Here is a 12,563-nt window from a genome sequence, read left to right as displayed (position 1 = left end):
AGCAGAAAAATACAGTAAGATCTAGCTCCCGAAATTTCGAAAAAAATGTCGGGGACGATGGCGCTCGGGGTGCACACGATCCTCACAACTTTTTTCCAAATTTTTAGGGATGAAAGATATTGTGATTTTATTGCAGAATCCAAAATTGCAGCCGATTTGGAGGTGTTTTGATTAGTGAAATTATCAGTCAAAGGTTGAATCAAGAAGGTTTTAAAAATTAGGGTTTTGACATTTAACCACTTAATTTTCAGAATTAAAGCACAAATATGAATTGACAATTTGCAATAGAAGGGTAGATCTGAAACAAGCATTAACAATTAAACATTTCACAAGTTTAATTACTTAAAAAGAAAATTTTAGGGTTTTTTATGCAATCAACCTCTAAAATTTGCAAAAGATCAAACATGGAAATATGATTAGGAAAGGAAAATTTTCAGATCTAACCATGAATAATCAGAATGAGGATGTTCACGTCGGGTTCACCAAAATGTAAAGCGGAAAAATCAAACCCTAGTCGTTCTCCCCTCCCCAACTCCAAGGAGAGAGGAGGGAGAGTCACTAGGGTTGATGGTTTTCACTTAGGAGAGACTTTACATTCAAAAGAGGGGTTGAAACCCACAAGATCCAATCCCACGCAATGCAAGATTGGATTCTATATGAGTTTCAAGGGTTAAGACATCAAGGATACCCTCTTTTGTAAAGAATGTAGATAGAAAGATTGAACTAGGAATGCATGTAAAGTAGGAAAGATTCACTTATAAACAGAGATAGGGATATAGGATGAAGTTGCGGACCTGGAATTAGTAGTAAAATGTCGAGACAGTGCTGTTCTGCAAATTTGAGCTAAAGTTGACGGGACGATGGCGCCCGGCGTGCACACGGTCCTCCGAAAAATCCGCGAAACGAAGGTGGATCTGTTCGTCTCTGCACAAGGATTCCAGATCTTCAATTACAGCTGCGTACCTGCAACCTACACACAGAAAAGAGAGGACGATTGGGGGGTTAGGGATGAGGGGTTTGCCTTTAGGTCAAACCCCAGTTTTGGAATTAACCAAGAAATGAGAATGCTGTAAATGTAAATGTTTGTAATGTAAACAAGTACGGATACCTTGTTGTAAGAATGTTTGTATTCTTACATGCGAAGGTGTAAATGTTGTTGTATGTTGTATGTTGTAAGTGATCTCCTCTTCAATGGTTGAATCCTTGTCTTGAATGCAACACTTAGCCTTGAATGGAGACTTAGAATGCTCAATTGCTTGAAGGAATGCTTGAATGCTTGAATGCTTGAATGTTTGAATGTTTGAATATCGTTTCCGTGTCTTGTACACATATCTCCTTCCTCCCCAAAATGGGAGAGAAAATGCAGTTTTTATACTTGTCAATTAGGGTTGAAAGACTGATTTTCCCGACCTTAGGCCAACCAGGAAATATTATTTTCCAATTTGCAAACTTAAAGACCCGAAGCCCCAAAAGAGACCGGGCCCAAAATAGGGCCAGGGACCAGGGCGTTGGGCGCCATGGTCCTGGGGGACCAGGGCGCTGGGAGCCCTAGTCCTGAAGGACCAGGGCGCTGGGCGCCATGGTCCCACCTCCAGGGACAGCGGGGTGCAAGGAGGATCAGGCCAGGGTGCTGAAAAATGCAGTTTTTGGTGTCATGAACAAGTTTCGGGGTCTCCATTCAGGTTCCGTGTTGCATCGCCATCGTGAAGACCCAAATGCGGTCAAAATTGCAAGTGTCGCAATTTTAGGACGCTACAATGTCAAACAATGATATTGGGGTCGATGGAATATGAGAGTTTTCAGTGAATTAGGGCTTTTGAAATCAATGATCAGAAACAAATTAGACAAGAATTTGGAAACTTGCTTGAGGTTGTTCGTAACCCAGTATATTGTTTAGAGATTTTTCATATGATAGGGCATTGGCAATCTAGAATTCCATGCGTGAAAGACGAGGGGTGTGCAACACTTTAAAAGCTGGTGTTGTTACTGCTAGTGCTAGTACTGAGACAAATGAATATGATGCATCACAAACTCAGGGTCAGCATGAAGACGAAGACATTTTTGAATACCCGACTCAGAATGAAGATGAACCTGTTAGTACTAGTCAGTTTCCGGATCTTGATCCCGTTTGGGATATGGAAGCCTCTGAGTGAGTCACTGAAGTGATTTAGCAGTCAGTTTATAGGTGTTTATAATTATACTAGAGTTCTTGAGTCATATTTCAATTTCAATTTGCAAAATTGCAATACTATAGTTGTCATTGATGATTTTTTGATATTGTATTATGAATACTTATTTCATATTTTTTATTGTGAATTTGAATTATTAGTAAACAATTGAATTATTAGTAAATTGGTATTTGGTTCCACATTATGTTGAACATGAAATGCAACAATTTGTGTCACAAGATCCATAAAATTATTCATATTGCATAACTGTTACTACTAGAACCTTTCTACTGTTCTATATTAAATGCTTAACATGATGTTCATGCCGATTAGGGTTTTGTGCTTGTTTTTTTATCTTAGTTAGCTAGTAAACCGAAGTTGTTGTGCATTGAAAATCTGAGTTGTCCTCTCTTTATTTGTCCATGTCAACGTCAAGTGTGGTCAAATGGTTGGTTAGACATGTTTAATGTGTCATCTCTAACTCGTAGATAAATTTCATGTTTAACAATTTAAGTGGCGACTTAGCGAGTGTTGGTTTGGGTTTAAATCGCGAGGTCTCTAGTTTTTTGAGTGTTAGCATTTTATGTTAGCGAGTTGGAGATTGTTAATGAAATTGCTTTGGTCACGAGGTCTTGAATTGGTTTAATGTCATGCATTATAGCCGCGAGAGTTAGCGAGTAAGTACTATGTCATTAATGGTCTGTGTGCCACTACTCGTGCCTATTTATGACGGTAAATTAACATAAACCATACATTTTTGTTGGTACTCGCTAGGTCACTGCGGTCAAGAGATAAAAAGTTTTGAGATTTTATGGTTATCGCTATCTCGCGGGTCCTATATCATCAAGTCATTTTAAGTAGCGAGCTTGCAAGTACTGGGAGATTTTAGTTTTCACTACCTCGCAAGATGTTTTGCACTTGACCATTTTATGTTGTGAGGTTGCGACTAGGTGTGATTTTATGTTATCGCAAGGTCGCGAGGTGTTCACGGTTAAGTCATTTTAATTTGCGATCATGTGATGTGGTTGGTATCGCAACTTAGTTGGTTTCGTCGCTTGCTCACAGGTTTTGAAGTTGTTTAGCATTTTATGTTGCGATTTGGCAACAGGGAAGTTTTGGTCTAATTTTGTGGTCATCGCATGCTCGCGGGTTTGTAAGTCTTAAGTCAAAAAGTGTTGCGAACATGTGATGGCGGTTAAGTTTCTTGTTGTCGCGGGATCGCAAGGGTTTAAGTTAAGTTTCGAGTTGCAAGCTTACGATGAAATAAGTTGTTTTGTTAGATTTGCAGTGGTCGCCAGCTCGTAGGTAAAGAAAGAATATTACAAATGTTGTTGCGAGGTTGCAACTGAAGGGCTTGATGAAGATCAATGGATATCACTCACTCGCGAGATTCTTTGAGGATTCGTAAAAGGGGTTGTGAGCTTGTGATTAAGAGGATTTGGTAGCATTGTCGCTAACTCACCAGTTCCTTTCCAAATTGTTATAACCGGTTGCGAGTGTGCGATTAAAGATGGGGATTGACACGTGGACTTGTTTTCCGGGTTTTGTAAAAGTTTTGAATGGCAATTGCCAATCAAATGCCACAGTACCTACTGCTAGTTCATGCAAGTGTGGCAATTAATATTAATGAGACTTGAGAGAAGTGATGGCGCCCAAAGACCATAAATTGCATTATCGAGCCAAAATTTTGACATTTGTATAATTGCATTAATGCCACACTAGCTAGTTCATACAAGTGTGGCAAACCGCAAATGGCAATTAATGAGACTTGAGAGAAGTGACGGCGCCCAAATACAATTTTATGTTGCGAGGTTGCGGCTGGGTGTGATTTTATGTTATCGCAAGGTGTTCGCGGTTAAGTCATTTTAATTTGTGATCATGCAATGTGGTTGGTATTACAGCTTAGTTGGTTTTGTCGCTTGCTCGTAGGTTTTGAAGTTGTTTAGCATTTTAAGTTACGATCTAGCGATAGGTAAGTTTTGGTCTGATTTTGTGGTCATCGCATGCTCGCGGGTTTGTAAGTCTTAAGTCAAAAAGTGTTACGAGCATGTGATGGCGGTTAAGTGTCTCGTTGTCGCAGAATCGCAAGGGTTTAAGTCAAGTTAAGTTTCTAGTTGTGAGCTTGCGATGAAATAAGTTGTTTTATTAGATTTGTAGTGATCGCCAGCTCGCAAGTAAAGAAAGAACATTACAACTGTTGTTGCGAGGTTGCAACTGAAGGGCTTAATGAAGATCAACGGCTGTCGCTCACTCGCGAGATTCTTTGAGGATTCGTAAAAGGGGTTGCGAGCTTGCAATTAAGAGGATTTGGTAGCATTGTCACTAACTCGCTAACACGTGGACTTGTTTTCTGGGTTCTGTAAAAGTTTTGAATGGCAATTGCAATCAAATAGAAGGGCATGAATTCAAATTTTGCTCGAGTACTTCATCTTTGAAGTTTGAAATTTGAATTAATGCCACAGTAGCTAGTTCATGCAAGTGTGGCAATTAATGAGACTTGAGAGAAGTGACGGTGCCCAAATACCATAAATTGCATGATCGAGCCAAGATTTTGTATAATTGCATTAATGCATTCTATCTTCGAGGTAATCCAGTGAATTGAGCTCTGCAACAACGTTGGAGAATTCAGAGTGTTGGGTGTGGGAAAATTTCAGAAAATCGGTTAAGTTTTTCTCCTGCAGCTAAAATGAGCCAGGTGACGAGTGGAACTGTAGCTTCCAAGCCCAAGCCCAAGCCCAAGCCCAAGGCCACGACAAGTGGAGCGGGAGGACCTGGAGGTTCCAAGGCTAGTGTCACTGAGGAAAAGATGGTTAAGAAATTCAAAGAAGAATTTGAAGATTTGATGCCAGGGACTTCCATTGCTTTGAATACAAATGATTTGGCATGGAAAGATTTATGGAGCCAATGTTGAAACCCTACCACGATTAATATGATTGGTTCTGCTCTGTTTAATTATTTCTGGAATAATAGGGTTAAGGGTGTCCCGATGTCAAACCCTTGGGATTTAAATATGGCAAAGTTAATTGTGCCAAATGTGTATGTTGATGTGGATTTGATCAAAGAGTTGGCCAAATGCTATTGCCCAGTATCTAGGGTAATTAGAAGAAAGAACCAGTCTGCCCTAGTTTCAATTAACAGAGCTAGCTTTGTTGAAGCTTTCCATATTACTGGTGTTGCATGTACAGATATAGATTTGGAGCAGATTGCAAAGGATTATGACAAATACAAAGGTGTTATCAAGAAGCATGCAATCCCCAGATACATGCCTAGGGTGAATAGGAAGCTGGTTATAATTCCAGAGAGTATCAAACCACCATTTAACATCACACCTCTCCACCATTATATGCATTGTACAATCTATGGATTATGCAAAGTGTTGAGTTTTGATGGAGATTCAACAGTGTCTGTTGAATTACTGATGATGGCTATGGACATTCAACACCCAGATGTTAACAAAGATTACGATTATGTGGGCTATGTGGTTGAACACATTCATAATGCTCTTGTTGAAATTCAGAGTGGTGCACCCAACCCTACATTCAAGCATTATTCATTGTTGATGCATTTATTCTTGTTCTATAATGTTGAGTTCGTGGATAAAGAATTAGAGCTTTTCAAAGAAGAATTCGGTGTCTTAATGCCAATACAAAGATGGACCCAGGTTTGGGACAGTACTTCTCCCCATTCTTCTTTCCTTTTCTTTGAAAATTGGATTGTTTCGCCAATTATGGAAATGCTAGGAATAAATAGGGAACGATTGTCAATTAATGTTAGGAGAGTTTTGAGACCTTACTAGTTTGTTCCAAACTAGTCTATTTCACATAACTGGGGGACTTTTTTTTTTTTGATAACTTTACTATGATCAGAGTCTATGGGTGTCCTCAGCCTCCCCATATTTTACCAAAATTTGTTCTAATTAGGATTGCTTTTATGGAGTTAATCTGGAAATTGACTCTAGTTGAAAAAGAATACCTTGATAAACACATGAAGGGTTCTCTTCTTCCAAGGCTTTGGGTTGCATCTAATTTTACCATTGGTAGGAGTTCCTTTAATGAAGTAAACAATTTCCTTAATCAGTATAGGTTGGTTAATGTTGTGTCTAGATTCTATGATCCGGAACAATTTATTAAAGTTGCAATGCCAAAAATGACACCTTGGGCCTCAATAAAGGACCATGAACCATTGGATTATGAAGATGTGGTTAGAAATTTGCTGAGAAAAGATGAAGTACAAGAAAGGAGAAGAAAATGAAAAAAATTGATGAGAGTTGAAGTAGAATTGAAGGCTATTGACCCTAGTTTCTTAGGTTTTTGCCCTGATAGCCCATACCTAGAGAGGATTAACAAAATGTTGAGTTTATATGAAACTCTGATGGAACAAATGCCTCAAATTCCAGATTCAGAAGTGGCTGCTCAGCAACAAGACCCCCAAGATGGACATTCTTCACATAGCAAGAGGCCACTTACTGTGTCTGTTGATGATGTAGAGAGTGGGGATAAAGTTTAATCTACCCCAGCTGCAAAGAAACAAAAAACCAATGAGGTCCGTACAATTGTGAGGAGAGACCCTACTAGAGCGATTGTTACAGAACAAGGACAATACTTTCATCAAATAAGGACACATCTCAGAGAACCAGGTCAGAATGAAGAACAGAGAGAAACAAATGAATCCCTTGCTCAAGGCTTTGATGAGCGTGTGATGTTGTCAAATGAGTTCATGAAAGATGATGACTTTATTAAGTCAGATGAATTTAAAAGTTTTTTGACAAGATTGAAACAAAAACAATTAAAACAAAATCTGATCATAGAGGAAGCAAATGAAGAAAAGAAACAGGAGATCATCAAGGCACTACAGGAATATGATCCTGACAGGGAGAAAATATCTGTGGAACAGGCAAGACAAATGATTAAGAGTACTAGTATGATTGTGATGCCTGACTGGGATATCCAGTCTACTTTTATTATTGATCAGATTAGGAAGCAAGAGGACCCAATGTTTAAAACTGAATTTGAAATTGGAGATGTAATAAGAGGATCAGGATTTAATCCTAAGTCAAAGACACTTGCTGCTTGGTCTTTGGCCCCTTCCACTCAAAAGCCCCACCTTCTAAATGTCCAAGTAGAAAAGAAAGCTGACAGAATGATCTGGAACTTGCAAAACACAATTGACACGGAGATTGCCTCATTTTTTACTCAAGTTTCTTTCATGAATTTATCAAAAAATAGAGGATTTGTCAAGAAGATACACAGAAACATATACCCAATTGATTGCATTGTCTAAAAAATATGAAGAGACACTGATGAAGAAGGGCGCTCTGGAGGAAGAGTTAGTGGAGTTGAAAGAAAAAATTGCAAATGAGCCCCCTCCAATATAGATTACAGAACAAGTATAAGAAATACCAGCTGATGTGATAGCAAAAATGGAGGAATACATAGGGAAAATTGAAAATCTTGAAAAGGAACAAAATTTCAAGGCTATCTCTGTTGTGTCAAGAATTTTGAAACACGGGATTAATGTATTGAAAGGAAAATTGATGGTAGTGCATGATTTGCACATTTCTTTGAAAGAGGCAAGTAAAACATCCTCTGAGGTTGTCGCTTTTCTTGGACCTTTGTTCAATGTTTGGTCAGGAAGAAGCAGATTAATGGATAAGCTAGATACTGCAATGATGTATAGTGACGAGTTCCCTCCCAAGATCAATGACACTAAAGACATGGTGGAGGTAATGAATGCAACTTATGCATTTTTCACAGGGAAGGATGTGCTTATAAATGAAAAATTGTAGACATTTGGGGAAGGTTATAGTAAATTGGTGCCTTCAATTTATGGTAGTAATGGAGATTTGAAATCAGTTTCTAATTGGACTAGTGAATTTGATTTGATTCTGGAGAAAGAAGAAATAATCAAGCATGTAAATGAAAAGGTTGATGCTGATTTCCTTAACGGTATGCTTTATTCACTGTTCAAGGTTGAGGTTGACCATGCAAAGTTTATTGCTGAGTCTAGGGCAATTACAGATGCCAGATGGACAGATTCAATTGCAAAGTTGGAAGAGGTAAAGGCATTTAGTTGGCCAATAGACAAAGAGGTGGACAGGTGGCAAGCCATGCTAAAGCCAAAGAAGAAATCTCAGGTTGAGGTTGCTACCCAAGATTCCTCACAGTAATCCTAAGCTTGTTGAATCCTCATCTTATAAAAGGATTCCAAGATTGATTTGAGAGGGATGGCCACTTTTTATTTTTGATCGGTAGAGAGGGATGGCCACTTGGCCACTTTTATTGATGTTGAACTTGAAAACTCTTATATAGTTATAAATTTATAATAGCTCAACTATTCAAGAATTTGATAAGTGCATAGTTGAATCGCATTGTGAATTTACTTTCTAATATCATTATGAATATAATATCAATATCATTTGCAGTTTGAGATCTTCACATAATTATCTTTGTGTTGAATTTATGTTTTCACTGTGAATTGAATGGTCAAGGGTTTTTCATTTTACATATGAATCTAGGTTGTGTATGTAATGGCAATTATGGCATTATTCATAATTTCATTCCTATTTATCTGCAAATGAATCTTATTGAAGTTTATTATCAGTTTGTCTTCGAATTGTAAGTGACTCTATGCCCTAGGATAAGGCATCGGTCTGTTGTCTTGATGTTTTACTAATTATATTGTATTCCTATCTATTGTGGTGTTTAATACTTTCATTCTTATTACTCTTGTGATTTTATATGCTATGGATGTTTATGTAATATATATGGAGGTATTCTAACTTCTATGACTATGTCTATAATCCACCCACCAATTACAATGAGGTGAATCCTTAATATGATTCTAGACTAACAAAAATTTTGCATTCCTGGGCATAATAGGATTTGGAAGCATTAAATGAAAAATTACATACACCATAACAATGAAACAAATGAAAAAAATTAAATCTCATGATTCTGATCATTTGAAAGAGATAAAATTATACACAAAATAAATTTATATATAACTCCTTCAAGAACCTGCACAAAGCTTGACACTAAATGCTTTTCATTTGCTTTGTAAATGACTATATAGTATACAACTTGCTCCATTCACCTAGAGTCTAGAATCACTACTGGAACCAGAAAAGTAACCCCATTGACTATACAACTTGCAAAATTGCTTGAGCCTTGCCATTATCACCCTGATGCCTTCGGATGGAATGTGAGATGTTACGTTCTGTCCAACATATCATTTCCAAATAGAGGAGGAATCATTCATGCCCAGAAACAGAGACAATGGAAAGAGGAGCTCGAGCCTTCATGCCCACAATCAGGGAAAGTGGAAACAAGAGCTTTAGGGTAAATGTAATATGTTGGGGAGGGGTTGCAACTTCCATGTCGTCACAAAGATGACTGGCTGCCACTCCCCACCCAAACAAATCCTTCTTTCATTCCTCTGCGGGATCCTTCTTCAAACCCCTTGCCATCCTATGGCAGAGTAGAAGCAAAGGATGTGCCATGCTTGGTCTTTCTTGACAAGAAAAGGCTTTCACACCCCCTCTGGAAATCCTTCTCACTTTCACAACCCCTCTGACAATAAACAAACTCACATAGAAGAAAACAAAAAAACACCCATCCGGTATCACAGAGCACACAACAACTCCATGCACGATCCTGCTCAAACATCATCTTCCTTTCTGAGGAAAAAACCACTCTCAGAAAATGAAAAAGGTTTCTATTCTAAGTTTCTCTTCTACCAATTAAGTCACCACTCCATTGTATTTATAACATTTTCACACTTCATTTGGTGATGCTCATTCACGTGAAAAATCATCATTTTGGTGTTTTTCAACATGTCTGTAGACTCTAGAAGTCATGCCTATCAAATCCACTGCATCCTGCTAAGGCTCATCTATTGTGAACGATTTTGTTCTGATTTTATTCCTCCTTGATTGGACAAATTCTGCTTCAAAATCCCTGACAACAAGCAGCCTAAGCTCTTATTTCTCTGAGAAATCTGTGATCTCCCATCTCTAACTCAGAAGCTATCAAATCCTTTTATGCCTCTGAAACTGTCGTCCTCGCTTGTCTAATCAACCTTGACTCAAGAGAAACCTTCAAACTAGTCCCTCAGGAACGAGTCAGCATCCAAGCCTTAAAAATTTTAGGTTGCGAGCTAGCGATCAGATAGTTTGTGGTTAAGTTTTATAGTTATCGCTAGCTCACGAGGTAAAATGTCTGAAGACGTGATCAAGCTGCGAGCTGGTGACAAGTTGGTTTGGGTTTACATCGTGAGGTCTCTAGCTTTTTGGTTGTTAGCGTTTTATGTTACCGAGCTGGAGATTGTTAGTGAAATTGTTTTGGTCACAAGGTCTCGAGTTGGTCTGATGTCATACATTATAGCCGCGAGAGTTAGCGAGTAACTCATTTCATACAATTGTCGCTAGCTCTCATGTTTGTTTAATGTTAGCATTTTTAGGTCACAAGCTAGCAACTAGACAGTTTGTGGCTAGGTTTAATGGTTATCGCCAGCTCACGAAGTTAAATGTCTGAAGACCTGATCAAGCCGCAAGCTTGCGAGTGAAGTGCTAGCGATTAAGAGATAAACAGTTTTATGTTGGTGAGTACGTGACAAGGGTTAAGGTTACCACTATCTCCAAGTCACTACGGTGACGAGGACGTAACATTTGTGGTCAAGAATTGGCAAGTGCCAGTTCAATTTCCCTCAGTCGCTAGATCTCGAGGTTACGAAGGCTTAGCATTTTCAACTTGCGAGTTGGAGATAGAGAGAGTCGTAAGGGCTTGTCGCTAGGTCGCGAGATTTTCTAATGGGTAGTATTCCAGGTAGAGAGTTGACGACTGTGTGCCACGTGTTTTAATTACTTAAAGTTAATATCTTGAAATCGCCAATATTTTTTTTATGGTTTGAAAATAGCTTGAAATCGCCAATATTTTATTTTTATAGTTTGAAAATAGGTTGAAATCGCCAATGCAAATATTTTTCTGGTTTTAAAAACATTACAATTCGCCCATGCAATTATTTTTGGGGTTTTAAAAATAGTACAAATCACCAAGATTTTTCACAAACTTTGAGCGATCACGGCTAATTCACCAATGGAGATTATTATTTTTCTCCGTAAACCACAAAAATTCGCCAGTAAAATTAAAATTTTCTTCGGAATTATACAACTTTCGCTAGGTTTTTACACCTTGTCCAAGGGAGGGGTTTCTTAAAGTTTTCCCTACTCATCCATCTTTGGATATTTTGGATGATATCCCACGTCTAGTGTCAGATGATCAAAACAAATCCCTTATGGTAGTATTTTCTCAAGAAGAGGTCAGGAAAGTGGTTTTTTCCATGGCCCCTGATAACTAGATGGCTATACTACACAATTCTTCGAAAAGTGTCGAGACTTTACCAATAATGATTTTTTTTTTGCTTTGGAGGAATCTAGAAGAAATAGATGCATTTTGAAAGCATTTAATTCTACATATATTGCCATTATTCCTAAGAAAGAAAACCCTTCTACATTTGTTGAATTTCGCCCAATAGCTCGTTGTAACACTATCTACAAGTTTTTTTCCAAAGCAATCTCATTAAGATTGGCCTCAATTATCCCTTATTATTTCAGAAGAGCAAGGTGATTTTGTCCTAGGAAAGGAAAACCCCCAAAAGTGTTATTGTGGCACATGAAGTGTTGCATTCCATATACTAAGAAAAATTATCAGCCATGATCTTAAAAATTGATATGAAGAGGGTGACAGAGTGTCTTAGAGCTTATTAATGTAGATTTTGAGAAAATTTGTTTTTTCATACAACTGGTGCAAATGGATTTACTCCTATACATCAAGCCCTAGATTTTAGTATTGGTCAACAGATACCCTTGTGCCATGTTCACCTCCACTCAAGGAATTAGTCAAGGTGACACCCTATCTCCATTCCTATTTATGCTACAAATTCTAGAAATTCTTGGAAGGGTATTAAAATCTCAGTTGTCCCCTTTTCTATCACACATTGTCTTTTTGCTAATGATACTCTCTTAATGGGTAAGGAATATATGGAAGAAGCTAGAACTATGAAATTTTTTCTCTTGTCATACCTAAAGGTTTCCAAACAGGCTATTAATAAGGAAAAATCTAAGCTATTCCTATTTAATGATTCTCCTTTGGTTCATATGAGATTATAGAGTTTTGGGGATTTCAAATATGAATCTCTACCTTGTAAGAACTTGGGTATTCATTTCTTGGAGGGAAGATTAAAAATAATTTTTGGAACTCTATTTATAAGTCACCTACCAACAAAATCTCTTTCTAGAAAAGTAATTGGCTCACTCTTCCTAGGAAAATCACAATGATCAGAGTTGTGTTAAGCATCATTCCTACTTATTTGATGTCAGTTTTGAGCATGTCAAAAAAC

The sequence above is a fragment of the Cryptomeria japonica genome, chromosome 6, assembly GCF_030272615.1.
Source record: "Cryptomeria japonica chromosome 6, Sugi_1.0, whole genome shotgun sequence".
Classification (NCBI taxonomy): Eukaryota; Viridiplantae; Streptophyta; class Pinopsida; order Cupressales; family Cupressaceae; genus Cryptomeria; species Cryptomeria japonica.
This window is presented reverse-complemented; position numbering follows the sequence as displayed.